The sequence below is a fragment of the Nothobranchius furzeri genome, chromosome 2 (genome assembly GCF_043380555.1).
Source record: "Nothobranchius furzeri strain GRZ-AD chromosome 2, NfurGRZ-RIMD1, whole genome shotgun sequence".
Classification (NCBI taxonomy): Eukaryota; Metazoa; Chordata; class Actinopteri; order Cyprinodontiformes; family Nothobranchiidae; genus Nothobranchius; species Nothobranchius furzeri.
Genome location: NC_091742.1, coordinates 61,066,492 through 61,083,642, shown reverse-complemented (window position 1 = coordinate 61,083,642; position 17,151 = coordinate 61,066,492). Strand labels below are relative to the sequence as shown.

The 17,151-nt window shown below is 41.1% G+C and overlaps 1 pseudogene; it reads left to right on the top strand.

Moving 5' to 3' along the window:
• Positions 1–13,040: 13,040 nt before the first annotated feature.
• LOC107377176 (uncharacterized) lies at positions 13,041–15,614 on the top strand (annotated as a pseudogene).
• The last annotated feature ends 1,537 nt before the right edge of the window (positions 15,615–17,151 follow it).

Sequence of the window (17,151 nt, the reverse complement as noted above, 5' to 3'; positions counted from 1 at the left end):
CTGCTTCTTTGTGAGAAACAAACAGCAGCAGACAGGACATTAACTATTCTCTGTCCAACTGGTCACTAGAGGTTGCTGGATGACTATCACCTAACGAATAATTAGGCACACTGTTGGAGATGATTAACGAATTAGCTTTAGTTTTTATTAATTCTCGTTGTCTTTTTTTAACATCTCAAGTCCAAATCTCCTTTATCTGAGCTTAGGAAACCAGACACAGTCTAAGTAATTTAGGGAATATTTTTAGTTTTATTGAGTCTGGCTTGGTTTAAGGTTTTATGGGTCACTAAGGGGCATAAAACACAATACAGTAAAGCCACGTTTTTGTCCACGGTGGTGCAGACGCACTCAATGCAGGCGCTCTGCAGCAGGCCCAACGTGAGTGACAGAGTATAAATTTTATTTGGATAATTTTTCTCTGTTTGCTGATTTATTTATTTATCTAAAACTAAAGTTCTGCTAACTAAAAAATAATTTTTGCTTTTACACGTTAGCATAAAATTTAAAACAATTTCTGTTGAAAAGTAAAACGTCGACTCATTTCCAAGATATATTTTTGGATTTGACATTGCCGCCTGACATTCATTACTCTGGTCTGATTTTACATGCAGGAGTGGCTGAGTGAGTTGAAGTGTTTTTCTGAATCCAGTGGTGCAGTATTCAGCCCATCCTTGGCTTGTTTTCCCCTTCTTCTTGGCCATTCTCTTCTCAGAGCAAGCACTCCCTGATGAACATCCTTGGGCTAACGAGCGCCTCATCGATTGGTTCGGGACACAAAAAGATACAACAAGTTGAGAAGCGATAAGTGGGGGATGGTGAAGCAGCAATAAGCAATCTTTTTGTAGAGGTCTTAAGTTTGTTCCACTTGCACATCACCTCCAAAGTGGATTAAAAAAAAAACCTTATGTGTTTAAAGTCACGGTCGGATTATTAACAGGTTGCTCTTTTGTATGACTGAACAGTTACTCACCCAGCTGGAACTGTTCCTGGTGACACCAAAGTGTGGTGTTGGTGTCACATTACCACTGTACCTGTGAGGAGCGCTGCTGAGAACTTCCTAATGATATCATCTCTGTTCTCGCTAACAGTGTGTGGAAACAGTAACTTATTTCACCCACAGGCCCTTTGCCACACAGGTCGTAAAACACAAAATATACTAAGTAGATTTTCAAGTTTTGTACAAGGGTTCAAATCATGGTGTCACATTTCCAAGAGCACCTGGCTGCAGACCTCCACTGTCAGGCTGCTTCCGGTGGAGGCTCCACTGTCAGGACGACCGCCACTGTCAGGATGGGAAATGCATGGGATACATTACAAAATAAAACGGCAAACGTACTTACGCTTGTAACTGATAGGTTTCAATATAAAATATTATGTAAAATCTATCAATTATTTCTCTATAATTCATATGTAGTTGTCATTTAAGATACTCGCGGTTATAATTTTTCAAAATGAATTAATGAATGGCCGGGGTAGGTTTCAACATAAAACGCTAACATACGCTAACATACTTCTGGTCGTCATATCCCGAAATAAAATCCCGAATACTGTTTCGGTTGAATCGTTCTCCTCAGAAACTCATTCATCTTTTAATATTACGTAAAATCTATCAATTATTTCTCTATAGTTCATATATAGTCGTCATTTATTTAGTAAACCTTAGTTTTGTTTGTCATTCTTGTTGTGTGTTTTCCCTTACTGTTTAACAACGTGGTCATTATGATATATTCTGTCATAATCTACGACGTAATATTAAAAAATGAATGTGTTTCTGAGGAGAGCGATTCAACCGAAACAGCATTCTGGATTTTATTTAGAAATATGACGACCGGAAGTATGTTGAAACCTACCCCGGCCATTCGTTAATTCATTTAGAAAAATTACAACTGTGAGTATGTTAAATGACAACTACATATGAACTGTAGAGAAACAATTGATAGGTTTCAATATAAAATATTATGTAAAAGCTATCAATTACAAGCATCAGTATGTTTGCAGTTTTCCGTAAGTATGTTTGCCGTTTTATTTTGTAACGTATCCCGTGCATTTCCCGTCCTGACAGTGGCGGTCGTCCTGAAAGTGGAGCCTCCACCAGAAGCAGCCTGACAGTGGAGGTCTGCAGCCAGGTGCCTCTCCACATTTCTTCTATTTCCAAACACATTTCAAATACAGACGATATCGATCACACTGCAAAAAATGCAATCAATAATTTTTTTCTAAAATGCAAAGACAAAATTGAAAACTCTACCTAAAATGATTATTTTACTTAGAGATACTGTGCAACTTTTTCATATTTTTAAATCATTTTCTTGAGCCAGTATGCACTAAAATGATCCTTTACAGGGTTAATGAAATGTCACTCAGACTCCTACCACCCTCTCTGGCCAGATTTTTGAACTTGCAATTTCAGAGTGTTGATCTGGTCCCTGCTGGACTTAGTAAAGTAGAGCTGGCATGCCTGGGGTTGTAGTCTAGCCTTTCCTGCAGGTTTTCGATCATGAAGGCTGTTGACTTGTTTGATTTAGTGTTGCATCTCTCCTGCAGACATTTCAGCAGTCAGGTTACCATGTTAAAAGGACGAACACACAGCGAGGAGATAAGTTTCACTTTTAGTTTCAGTAATCGAACACTAGGGGGTGCTAAAAGCAAGCCAAACTGCCTACTATCTCTTTCATGACTTTTGTATCAAAGAACGGACATTTCCCTTAACAACTTAATCACCTGTTCTGTTGTGGTTTTTCTCTCATCGTAGCCAAAGTATGAGCTATACTAAACATATATTAGCTGCTAGCTTTTGTGCTTTAATCTTTCTGATTTTTCTTTTCATATGAGACAAACTGATGAAATTCGTGATATCTGTATCCTAAAATGAAGGGGAAATTCAGGTCTATCGAGGTTCGCTAGCCTGCATGTTTGAGTTGTTTCCCTGCTTCAACACACCCGATTTTAATCATCAGGTGATTAACAGCCTTCTGCAGCGCTCGATGAGCTGCTTAAAAGGTGAATCAACCACTGAATTAGGAGTGTTGGAGCAGGGAAATAATTAAAACTGGATATTGTTCCACAAGTGGGCGACGGTGGCGCAGGGGTTAAGTGCTCGCCCCTGTAATCGGAAGGTTGCAGGTTCGAGCCCCGCTCAGTCTGTTACTGTCGTTGTGTCCTTGGGCAAGACAATTAACTCACGTTGCCTGCTGGTGGTGGTCGGTGTGGACCAGTAGCGCCAGTGCTTGGCAGCTTTGCCTCTGTCAGTGCGCCCCAGGGCAGCTGTGGCTACATTGTAGCTCATCCCCACCAGCGTGTGAATGTGTGTATGAATGGGTGAATGACTGATTTTGTTGTAAAGCACCTTGGGGGGTTCCAGGACTCTAGAAGGTGCTATATAAATTACAAGGAGCAGGGTTCCCCACCCCTGTCCAACATAATGTGTAGTCAGAGGAAGAAAAATCTTTATTTTGATATGATATAGTTATAATTTTACGTAAATAATAGGTTTGTACTGGGTGGTGTCAGCTTTTGCATCAAATTACCCAAGATCCAAGAGTAGGAATGTCTAAAGATAAAAAAAAACCTTTTCCTGTGGGACTTTCAATGGATAATTACAAATGTATCCAGGAAAAAATAAAAACGGGACACATCTGATTGTCCTTTGAACATAGTATTCTGGATTCATTTGACACATGGAAAAAAAAACACATTTTGGTTGAATGTCTTTGAGGTTTCTTCGCCACACTCTTTTTTTCCACTGCAGCTATCTGTTTTTGTCTTTGTCTGGTGCATGTAAAGTTTGAGGACCTGCATACAAAAGGGACAAAGTATTTTATTGGTAGAAAAGAGCACAAATATATGTAGACACAGTAATTTACATTTCAGATATACAGGTGAAACAAAAAAAAAATCAGAATTTCATACAAAAGTTAGATTATTTCAGTAAAAGCAAAAGGGGCCTACACCATAGTGCACATTTAGACTGTTTAATACATCTGACATTTCTCTACTTAAAATCTTTGTTCCATTGATTTCATGTGATATTCTAATTGTCTGAGACTTTGAATGTGGGTTTTCATAAGCTGTAATCCATAACCATCACATTTAATCAAATTAAATCTTGAAATATCTGGATTTGCACATAATGAGTCTCTCGTGTATTAGTTTCACCATTTTAAGTTGAATTACTTACATAAATTAACTTTTGCACTATAATCAATATTTTTGAGGGTTACACATGTATAAAATCAAAGCATGCGGTGCTGAATCTGAATAAAATGTCAAATATATGGCAAAAAACTAAGTATTTTAACTTGAATATCATCTAATTATTTTTTTTATAAATGTCTGATTTATTTTCAGCCAAAGTGAAAGTTTAGTAGATGCCAAAAACCAATGTAGACTGTATTCAGCAAAGATTGGCAAGAATATTTTTAAAAACTTCTGGCTTTAATGAGGAATTGACTGTTTTACGATGTTCCAGATTTATCTAATTATCAGATTCTTTACTATTGACTGACTTCACTACATTTCATTTGTTAAACACTTTTAAAGGAGTTGTTCTTCCCACCAAATGCAAACAACTAAATAGGTGAAACAACTCTTCTATGGATTTGTTTTGTCATCCCATTGTGATGGATGGAAATCAAACTTTACAACACCTTGTTAGCTTGTATAAAACCTGATCCTTCCATTATGCCACCCACATCCACCAAGGGGGATTAAATCCTTTGTAAATATCAAACTAAGACCTCTCAACGACAACAAGGACTCTTCTTGATGGCTGTCGGAGAAGCAAGAGCTATCAGATGAGATGTTGGGAGGGGGGTGGGTAGCTGAAAAGAGTGACTAGGATGAGAGCCAATTTTTCTTAGTGTCAGCGATAAAAATCCATCTGATTGAAATTGCAGGCCATTATGATATGAGAAGTAGAGAGCAGGAGAGACGGGCAGAACGACAGAGTGGCTGCACAATTGCTGAGCTGCTCCTTTCTTTTCATTTTCAGATGAAAGCTAATTACTCTGTGTGGCGAGAAGATGGGCATGTCGCAGGAAACGCGGAGCCGAGGTGGTTAATTGGGGTATGTGATTACACAGGGCTGTAGTTAGAGGGAATTAGGCAACAACACACTCTGCGGCGCAGCTCATCGCGGTGAGAGTGAAAGGAGCTGGCAATAACTGGCTGATATCATCTGCACTCAACAGACCTCGCCCTCTTTGAGGCCTACATGCTGGGATTTCACTTGTAGATTTAAAGTGGAATTGCAAACCTTTCAGGATAATGTTCACCTGTTTGGGTCTACTGTTTAAAGAACTGAGCGCCATTTATTAAAGATCACACAACATTAAAAGTTTTCTAGCTTAAATGTCAGGCACTCTTTGTGGTTGTTTTCCAAGTCTTACCTGCAGCAGGCAGCATTGGTGCATCCATTGCCACACCTGCAAAACTGGTGAAAATATATATATATATCTATATAAAAAAAAAAGGATTTCTATCAAAGAATAAAGGAAATATTGTGCCTACTGGTTCAAGTGTTGGATTGGGAGTCAGTCTTCATCTCAAGCTGAGGAGTTCAAGTACCTTGGTGTCTTAAGGAGTGATGTTGGAATCAAGATATAAATCATAGAATCCTCAGGTAATGAGGGCGTTGCTCCATTTTTTTGATGGTATAGATGCTGAGCTGAAAGGCTAAGTAACCCCTACTTCACACTGGAAGCATCAGTGGAGCAGAGTAGCAGTATAGGACGATTTACTTGATGCATTTGCTGTGGTCCAATACACACTGGGAGGGTCTTGGCCATGGAACGGCTTCCTCACAAAGATCACAAAATTCCTTGACTTTATGCCATCTGCCATTAAACGAAAATGAAGGAAATCATGTTTGATGTCATATATGGTGTTGTTCCTCTCCACTGCCAGGATTAAAATCATGAAAACACACCATTACACTTTTAAAATGATGCTGGGAGTAAATAAGCCGTAAGGTCATTTTCATTGACATAATCTATAAAGATATGGCATTGCATCGCTGCAATAGTCTTTTATATTGAAAATGATTGGGGGGTTTACACAGAAACCTTGTGTGATTTCCTGTGTAGTTTATGCTAGCTGCAGAAATTAATTTTCATAGAAGTGGCACGCAGCAAAGTAAAACTCGATACCCTCTTTAGCGGTGCGGCGAGCGTCGCGGCTTGTTTGAATCACCCCCTTAGACTATAATGGATTCTAATTTGAAGCAGTGCTGTTCCGCGCCGTTGATGCTTCCACTGTGAGGTAGGGGTAAGCTTACTAGTTTGCATACATTCCAACCTTCACCAATGCGACAGAACAAGATCCTGGATACAAGTGGCTAAAGGACCTTCCTCTATGGGATGGATCTTTATGGATTACTATGTAGCCTGGTTGCCTTTTTCTAGAGGCTTTCCTGGCACTGGGAGAATTTAACGGGGGTGTTTCATATCCTCTCTTGCCTGGGAATGCTTGGACCTGTTACCTTTGAATACCTTGGAAGAGCCAAAGAACATGGATTGAAACAGAGTTTCCCACTTGCAAAGGAACCATAGGAGTGAACTGTGTTTCACTGTGTGCACCTTTGTCATGCTAGATGGACTTTATTGATCTGCATGTAATTTGGTGTTTCTGGGCCTTGCAGTGTGGACTTTCACCCTTTTAATCTCCAAGAACAAAAGAACTGTTTGTGAAAAGACACTTGAGGAGTGACTTAATAGTAGTTACCACCATTGGAAGAAAGAAAAAGATGGTTTCGACTGGGTGTCACTGGTTAGAAGCCCAAAGATCTGTCAAAGACGTATTTATGGAGGAGAGAGTAGACTGGATCGTAACAGGAGCATCTGTCTTCCAGAGATTTTATCTCTTCCCCTCACAAGTTGTCCTTGGCATCACTCAGTCTAGGTCGATACGGATCACCTGTGAATGTTGTAAGTAGAGGTTCCATGAAAAGATGGACTACGTTTCATGGTGAACATATAGAACAAGGACATGCAGAGCCCAAACTGGAGTGGGTTGACTGCTTTTCACCACTTGCTTAACAAGAGACACACTTATTTGTTACATGGAAGTTTAGCTTAATTAAAAAAAGAGATGAGTCTTCACTTGATGTTAAGTTTGAATTCAACATTGTGATTATGTTAAATTCATGTTTAAACAGCAGACAAAGGCAGATATGTTACAGACCTACTTTCTATCCATCCATCCGTTATTCAAAGTTGGGTCGTGGGGTAAGAGACTGAACATGTTGCTGGAAAGTCAAAAGGAGTTCCTTGGCCAGCGAGGCAGGATCTATGGTTGTTTTTAAACTGTCTCTGCATGCTAATGAATAACAATGTGACACACTCACTGATATGGATGTCAGTCAACAAGGCAGTCTGCCGTACTCCAGAAAAGAAGATGCAAATACATCCTGTGTCTAAATAAACGTTAAGTACCTCTATCTGTTCTTGAGTCAAAGAAAACCCCAAGTCAAAATGGTCCAAAGTTTAAACCACCGTTTCAAATGAGCCATCACCGTCCTTGATTTTTCAGTAACATCCTGCCAACCGAGTGCTGTGATTGGCCTGCCAAACCAATAGAGCTTTGTGATTGGACTGCTACGGATGTCAGTCAATGGGACAGTCTGCTATACATCTTGGAAGAGGACAAAAATACATTGTTTGTCTAAATAAATGTGCCGTGATTTCCCAGCCACAATACTGGCAGGAGCTGCGGAGGTTCCAGTGGAGGGTTGCTAGACAGTCTAGGTTTTAGGCTAGTTTTCCCCCTTTCTGGAATTACGAACAATTTTTTTAGTTATCCCAAAAAGTGATAGTCTCACCCTGTACTGTGATATATGCAGTAATGGGAATAACGTCTTTAAAAATAACTGCGTTACTAACAAGAATTATTTTTTCAGTAACTAGTAATTTAATTAATTACCGTCTTCTTTTATCATAACACTGTTTCCATTACTGATTAAAAAATGCAGCGCGATGTGTTGAAGCTGTCATCAGCTTGTGACGCTGTTACATTAGTGTCCCTTTAATAAAATGTATTTTCAAACATCCCATAGTAATTTACCTGAGTATGTTGAGTTAAAGAAATTCTACGAGGATGTTTTTATATTTATTGTTTCTACTGAATTAATGGGACAGTTAGGGGAAAGGCGTGTCCGTGCCAGCGAGCCTTTCTTAGGCTCGGTTTATTCTTGACGCATTTACTTTCCGCTTGGTGATGCGGCTCGCGGATGGAACGCGCTTCACAACTCGCAGCGTTTATGGTTCATGCGGCTTGTCTCTGCGGTGAGCCATTATTCTCCCAAACTGTAGGGGGCAGCATGGAGCTCTACTGCATGCATCCAACACTACACCATAGTAGAAGTAAAAATTACTGTTGTTTACAACATGGCATTCCAGCATTTTTTAACAGCGTCCTCGTTTTTTCCGACAGTGCGAGCTATTTCTCTCCAAGAATTATTAACAACATGTTGATCACGGTGATCTCTGAGAGCTGAATCATACAAATGTCTGTATTTACAAACCTCTACCAAACTAGTTCTTGCCAGTCCGCCATGTTTTTCCGCGTCCGACCGTCCGCGTGGTTAGAAAATTTCCTAGGTGCGCGGTGTGGAAAGTTTGGGCCGTGCGGAGATGCGATGGAGGGGCGTGGTTGTGAAAATGACGCAATTTTGCCTTATTAGGAGTAATCGCCTTTTTGTATATTTTTTGCGTAAGATCATTTGGGAGATTAAGGACAAAAAATACTAGACTTCTGCTCCTATTTAATACTTTTTTTTTAGATGGACATTTAGGGGTTATTTTGTATTGACTTGATTATGTGACTGGGAAATAAAAGTGAATTTATATGGCCAAGTGGCACAACTGAACTGATTGTGTGGAGTGTCTTTGTTCTTGAATCACAAGGGTCTTACTGACTCAAGTAGTGTTACTTTTTATTCATTTTTTTATTTTTTTTGTGGGTTTTTAAACTTTTATATGTTCGTCAGTGTCACAGCCTTTTCACCAGAAGTTTGGGAGGTTGATTGTTACAAACTGATTGGGTTCTAAAGAGGTGGATGTTTTCATTCAAGCGGATCACGGCCCGTGAAGAACGAGAAAGATGTGATGAATAGTCTGCAGATCTGCAGACTCGCTGCTGCAGGCGTGAATCTGCAGCCGGGCTCTTCTTGGCACGACAGCGGGATGTCCTGAAGGTCCGCTCACCTGTTCACCGCTCTGACGTCACGATCTTCTACCTTCCTAGATCATCCAGCTGTAACCTGTTTCTGATCATGTCTTTAGTTTAGTAACACTGATGCATCAGTCTCAGACGTCATGACGCTCAGGTGTTAGAACTACCTGTGTGTGTTTACCACCCAGCTTCAGCTCTTCTGTGTTAGGGTCTGACCCAGGTTAGTACATTTAAGTCCTCCATCAGATTTGTGCCTCTTCTAGTGTCATTTTAAAGGATTTTTATTTATTTAACCATTACTAGATTACCAGCAACAGAAATGCTACCAAAAACACACAATTATGTGAAACTGGAAAAATGAGAATACTGTGCAAAATTACATTTATTTTAGTAATTTAACTAGACTGAGAGACAATTTAAAGGCTCAGGAAACTTTACAGGCGTTTCTATTTGCAATTATAAATTTTTGCTGATTGGGGTCTTGTTAAACATCACACAGTGACATTTGAATAGTCTAGATCAGTGTTGTGTTCCTGTTTGTGGTTCCTTCTGTTAGGTGCCCATTTTTTTCAATTATTCAGTTTCATAAAAAAACATTTGGACATTTATTACATTTCAGTCATTAGTCATTTATATTTCAGTTGTGTAGCAAGTTTTAGTAAATTAAGTCATTTTAAATAAGAGGGGAACCCATTTTTTGCATTCTTTAATGAAAAAAGTAAAGTAGTTATTTTTCTTGGTAATTAGTTACTTTTATAAATGAGTAACTCGGTAAGTAACTTTTTTGACAAAGTAATCAGTAACTATAACTAATTACTTTTTAAATGTAACGTTGCCAACACTGGATGTAATGTAGGCAAGTCATTTCTTATTTTTTATCTTTTGCTAAGGGGAAAGACCCCATAGAGCCACATACTATTTGAACTGAGCGCCACTCAGCATTAGCCATTAGAATTAGAGATCCATTTACATACAGATGTGAACCCTAAAGTAGATTATTAGTTTTCAGCCTCTATGGTAAATGGCCTGTATTTGTATAGAGCCTTCTGAAGATTCTGCAACCCCCCAAAGCGCTTCACGACACAGTCAGTCATTCGCACATTCAAACACTGGTGGGGATGAGCTACAATGTAGCCACAGCTGCACTGGGGCACACTGGCAAAGGCGAGGCCTGCCAAACACTGGCGCCACCGGCCCCTCTGACCACCACCAGCAGGCAAGAAGTGTCTTACCCAAGGACAACAGCAGCATTCTCTGGTTGGAGTCGGAATTGTACCTACAACCTTCCGATTAATGGACAACCCGCTTTACCTCCTGAGCTACTGCTAAATTCAATTCTGGGCCTGGAGCGCCGGTATCCAGCACATTTAAGTTTTAACTCTGTTTTGTACGTGCATTCTGTGATAATCTTCATTATCCATTTTTTGTTATTTTCTTAAACAGTTTTAGTAAAAAAAATAGTTTTTACCTGACATGTTTCAGCTAACATCTCTGGCTTTCATCAGAGATTGCCGGTGTTGGTGGCGTCACTTTCTTTTATCCATCGGCAGCAGAGGACGGAGTCACCCTCAACTGCCCAGCGTCCTCCTTGCTGATGACACGGTCCCACGCGTGATCCAATGTGAATACTTCATTGTTAATGGTTTAGTCTCTTTATTTTCATTGCTTCCTTGATCCATCTTTTGTAAACCTGGATAAGTTTTAACTCTGTTTCAACACACCTGATTTCAGTCATCAGATGATTAACAGGCTTCTGCAGAGCCTGATGAGCTGCTGCACAGGTGATTCAACCACTGAATCAGTAGTGTTGGAGCAGAGAAACCACTAAAACAAACCCAGTACCGACCCTCCAGGCCTGGAATTGAACCTGTTGAACCTGTTCTGGATGGTGTCTTTGGATTAAAAATAAAAATTAAAAACTTTTACATTTTCTGCTTTCTCTTCTTAGTGGGGCATTCCCAGAAAGCCTTCAAAGGGAGACAAATAGGTAACATGTTAGTCGAACGCCTGAATAACCTCTGATTTTGAAGAGGAGGAGCAGCAAACCTTAACCCTCACTTGAGTCTGGTGAAAGCACTACACAGCACTTAGAGCAGAAGCACATTTCAGCTTGCTGGTCTAAATCTAAAAGGGTTGGGCTTACCAGTAAATCAAGAGCTTTTCCATTCTCACAGAACTCCTTCTTATAGAGATGAACAAATTAATTTCCTTCATTCCCAAAGAACTCAGGCATTCCCTTTCTCTTTATCATTGCTCACAAACACAACAACAAGCTACTTGAACTCACTCACAAGCTAGAGGGAGTTCTCCACCTGTCCCTACCAAACCAAAAATGTTAACTTAAAAAATATAGACTGAATAGAGCTGTTAACGCCTAGCAATTTTTCCTTTTTGTAGTGTATATGTTATGTTTTATTGCTCATTGGTGATACAGTCAATCAACATTTTCCAGTTACACATGAGTAAAGTGTGGAAATGATCTTTATAGATTAAAAAATTGCTCTCTACCACTTTCAAAACAAGCTGCGCAAATCTTTGCCTGTAAACTGTATGGGCGAATGAGAATAATACCCCTGAATCCCGTCATGGTTTCTGATAAAGTGCATATGTGTGTGTGTGATCTCCGTGTGAATATGAATCTGTGCCACTCGAACGCTCTTGTGCTCGCTTCTTGCCCGACATAGCCTGTTCTTTTTCCCAGAGTCCCGTTGTGTCCGCTAAGCCCCCTTGAACAGCCGTGCCAGCCTCTCGTATCAAAGCTGCATGTTTAGAAGAAGTAGCTCACATCAAAAGGTGGCGAGGCGCGTATTGTCGCTGGGCCGCCGTCAGCCTTTGAACCTCCTCCATCGATCTCAGTGACAAAGCTTCAATTAGCCGACATCAGAACACAGGAAACGCCGGCTCTCCCCCCTCCTTATCTGCCTCTCTGTCATCACGGGCCTTCTTGATTTACAGAAGCTTTGTTTTTGTTGAATTATTCCTGCTCAGTCAGCTGCTGTTATTGTTAATCAATCTTAACCACCCACACGGTGATGAAGGTAACTCACAGATGAGAGCAAACAGAAGCAGCTTAGACTGAATCTATGAGAGGTGCGAGTTTCAAAGAGCGGCCGACATGAAGCTGTACTTATAGGTTGGTTTTTTTTGTATGTGTGACAAGAACTGGGGCAGAGAAAATAGGTATATGACAGGTAAAAATGTTCCACAATAAACCACTAGAGCTGTTAAAGTAAAATATGCAATGTTTGGTTACATTCACCTTTTTTCACACATGCAGTCTGTGTGAGAGATCTGATTCTGCACACTAATTGGTTTAAGTTTTTTTTTTTTACATATCATTTTTGTGAAACATTTGACACACAAAACAGAAATAAATGAGAAGATATTGTATCGTCACGATTGCGAGGGAACTTTGTTGCGATGGTATTTTATTAATATTTTAACATTTAATTTGTAAAAGAACTGAAAAAGCGCAATAAGTTCTCAAATTTAAATTTTTACACAAACTGATTAAGCAGCATTATTGGGTTTTCCATCTGTCTAGGTGTCTCACTATTATTATTACTAGTATTTATTATTCATACTCTGACATATTTATCTCCTCACTCTACAGATGAGCATCTTAAAGGTGTGGAACATTCTTGAAATCAATCCATTTGCAGTAGTCTTTAGTAGGAATGAATGCCTTGCAGGTTACTCTGGGGAAGAAAAACACCAGCGCACTATTTTCAGGAACTAGAAGTGACCCACAGCACAGGTGAGTTTCAGACGGCAGGTTATGAAGACTCATTTCCTGATGGTTGAGCATCTTGGATTGGATAACGGCAATGCAACTGTTATTGTGTTGTTAACAGACACTGACTTGGCTCAGTTTGGGGAATCCCTTCGTCTGACCCACAACATGTAGGGGTAATAATGATCAGGGAAGAAAGAACTTGTTAAAGGATTTATTCCTTCCTAATCATAAGTGTAAATACATCAGCCAAAGGACTGGAAATTCTAACATAAATATTTCTAGACACAGTCCCAAAGTAAAAATGAATGAGTAAAAGACGAGAACCAATAACCAGCAAATGTTGAATCCCCAGCTGGGCAATTACACCAAAAATAAACTCGTAATCCTGAAGACAAGAGAGTAGAATTCAGTTCACATAGTCTAACAGGAGCAGGAGCAAAACAAAAACATCTCTGTGAAGGTTCTCAGTCATCCAGGTCATTGTAGTCTAATGAGCCCTGAAAGAAAAGCGTCTGGACTTCTTTGAGTTGCTTGAAGACATTTCACCTCTCATCCGAGAGGCTTCTTCAGTTCTAAGGTCAAATGGTGGAGAGTCCCAGATTTAAACCCAGTGGGAGTTTCCCCCCGAAGAGGGAACAAAAGACCCCCTGATGATCTTCTACATAAACACATTGAGGATGGGTGTGGGTCCTATTCAGCCAGAGTTTCGGGTGAGCTCATTAGCCAAAGGACTCAATTTTGCCATTGCTCCGCAACAGTTGCCCATAGTGGACCTCATCACAGCCACTGAAACTGCCATACGGACCAACAAATTATCTCATACACAAGCAGAACAGATCAGGATGAAAGTCTCAGCCACCCTCTCCAGTGCCAAAGTCCCTCCGCCTAACCTCACGCTACAAGAAAAGAAGGCAGTCGCATCACTGAGCAAAGACCACACCATCACTATATTGCCAGCTGATAAGGGAAGGTGCACCGTGGTCCTAAACACAACGGATTACCACGCAAAGATCACTACTCTCCTCAGTGACAACAACACCTATGAAGCCTTAAAGCGAGACCCCACAAGCAGCTACAAAACGAAAGTTATAGCTTGCCTTCAAGGCCTTGAAAGGGACAAAACCATCAACCGCCTGACATATCACTTTATCCAGGAGATGCCATACCCTGCATCTATGGACTTCCCAAGATTCACAAGGAAGGTATCTCTCTCAGACCCATTGTCAGTAGCATAAATTCAGTCACCTACAACATTGCGAAACACCTTGCTATTATCCTTGCACCTCTGGTGGGGAACACCCCACACCACATCAAGAACTCCACCGACTTCACTGACAAGGTCCAGAAACTTACCCTGGATCCACATGAAACCATGGTGTCCTTTGACGTAGTCTCCCTCTTCACTTGCATACCCACTACGGAGGCAGTGGAGACAGTCAAAAAACGACTACAAGAAGACAGCACCTTGGAGGACAGGACCAACTTCACACCTGATCAGATTTGCACACTGTTAGACCTCTGCCTCACCACTAAATATTTCAAATACAACAAATCTTTCTACAGACAAAAACATGGCTGCGCCATGGGCTCCCCTGTGTCACCTATTGTAGCCAACCTTTACATGGAGGAAGTGGAAAGTAAGGCTCTTGGCTCTTTTAAAGGGAGAGCACCCAGCCACTGGTACAGATATGTGGATGACACCTGGGTCAAAATCAAAACACAAGAAGTGGAATCCTTCACTACGCACATCAACGCCATGGACAAAAACATCAAGTTCACCAGGGAAAACATAAAGGACAACTGCTTGCCTTTCCTGGTCTGCGCTGTGCACCTTGAAGAAAATGGCAACCTCAACATTGAAGTGTACCAGATGCCCACACACACAGACCAGTACCTCCTCTTCGACTCACATCACCCTCTGGAACACAAACTTGGAGTAATCAAGACCTTACACCACCGGGCAGATCATGTTCCCTCTAAGCTGGAAGGGAAAAAGAAGGAACGCACACATATAAAGGAATCACTTAAAACATGTGACTATCCTAATTGGGCATTTATAAAGTCAGCAAAGATGCACAGAAAAGAAGACCAGACACCAGCGAGGGAGGAAAAGAAAGACAGACGCAACAACCTTGTCATCCCCTATGTAGCCGGTGTATCGGAGAAACTCAGGCGGGTTTTCTCCAAACACAACATACCAGTGTACTTCAGGCCCAGCAACACACTCAGACAGAAACTGGTTCACCCGAAAGACAAAATTCCTAAACACAAACTGAACAATGTGGTGTATGCTGTGCAGTGCAGCGAGGAATGCCCAGACCTTTACATCGGAGAAACCAAACAGCCACTTCACAAGCGCATGTCACAACATAGAAGAGCCACCTCCACGGGACAGGACTCAGGAGTTCATTTGCATCTAAAGGACAAAGGTCACTCTTTCGAGGATGCCAACGTTCACATTTTGGACAGAGAGGACAGATGGTTTGAAAGAGGAGTAAAGGAAGCCATTTATGTCTACTGTGAGCAACCATCTTTGAACAGAGGCGGTGGTTTACGACACCAACTGTCTGCCATCTATAATCCAGTTTTGAGATCCCTTCCCAGATGCCTCAACGCCCATGCATATCCTGGGCCAACTGACCTAAGGAATTCACAAGATAGGGTGGGGCCAGGCTTCACAATGAGCTCACCCGAAACTCTGGCTGAATAGGACCCACACCCATCCTCAATGTGTTTATGTAGAAGATCATCAGGGGGTCTTTTGTTCCCTCTTCGGGGGGAAAATCCCACTGGGTTTAAATCTGGGACTCTCCACCATTTGACCTTAGAACTGAAGAAGCCTCTCGGATGAGAGGTGAAACGTCTTCAAGCAACTCAAAGAAGTCCAGACGCTTTTCTTTCAAAGCTCATTAGAAAACAAAAACAACAAGTTACATCACTTAGAGAACCTTGGGTCAAACTACAGCTAAGTAGTATATCTCAGATGCAAAAGGAGTCCAAACACTACATAAGCAAAGTCATCGCTAAGACCTAAAGCCTTCAAACAAACCCAGGAGACTACTTAGCTCCACGAATGAAGAATGAACTTCTCTTTTAACCCTCCCACTGTCTTTATGGGTGACCCCGTGAGGAAAGTTGACCATTGAGCACGATTGATGGTTTGTTTCTTGAGGTCCACGTGGCAGGGGTGAGGAGGTGCTCACTCCTCCCCCCTGCCACATGGACTCAAGGGATAAACCATCAACCCTGCTTAATGGTCAACTTTCCTCGCGGGGTCACACCCATTAGGACAGTGGGAGGGTTAAACTCCTGAAGTGATGGTTAGAAATCAGTACACATCTGTTCCACCTGGGAGAAGGCAGAAGGATACTTGCAGTAATTGTCCGGCGGGATCTTCTTGCCGTTTCCAGGGTGATGGGGTAAACGGATGGAAGCGGCCATCTTGGTGCTCAGAAAGCGAAGAGGGAAAATTCAAGACATAACACAACTCTACCCAGACTCCAACTTTCATGTGTTATCTCCACAAATAACACAAGCCTGGTGGAGCCCTGCTGTGTGGCGGAGTTGCTAATGCTAATTGTTTGCTTTTACTAGATGAGACGCTCTCTGCTGTTTCCTGCAACAACAGCCATCCCCGTAACGAATCAAGAAGGGTAAGTCCATGAATTTTAAGTGACAGTGTGAAGTAGATCTGTCAGGCTTTTCAAACCCTAGAGTTTCACCGTCTACTTTCTTTAGGGAGCTTAATTTTCCTTCCTTTCCAGTCAGCTAATGGGTCCCTAGTAGAACAAAAAAATGAAAACAAGTCAAAAGCCCTGTTTCCATTACCAGAACTCTAGCGTAGTTCCTCGGATGGGGAAATTGATCAGGAGATAGGATGTCCCAGTCCTCTTAGCTGTTGCACCTCCATTCAAATTCAGCCCATTCAGAACTTTGCACAGACGTCAGCATATCACAACTGCTTTGGCAGTGAGTGATGTCACTGATCAGCATCAAAAAGCATCCACATTATCATCAATAATAATAAAAGCATTTATTCTATCGAAGTACATCGTAATTTAATCCATTCAGAGGACGAGAGCAGCTGTGTGTGTGAAATGTGGTGTTCAATTTCCAGAAGTGCTGTTTTTTACAGTGTTCTGTGAGACAACTAATTCTCGTTATTTTAATTCTGTGGGAGAAATTCCCCATTTTTCCAGTGTCGGGCATTTAGTAACAGCTGTGGGGGAATTCCACCATGTTTTTCT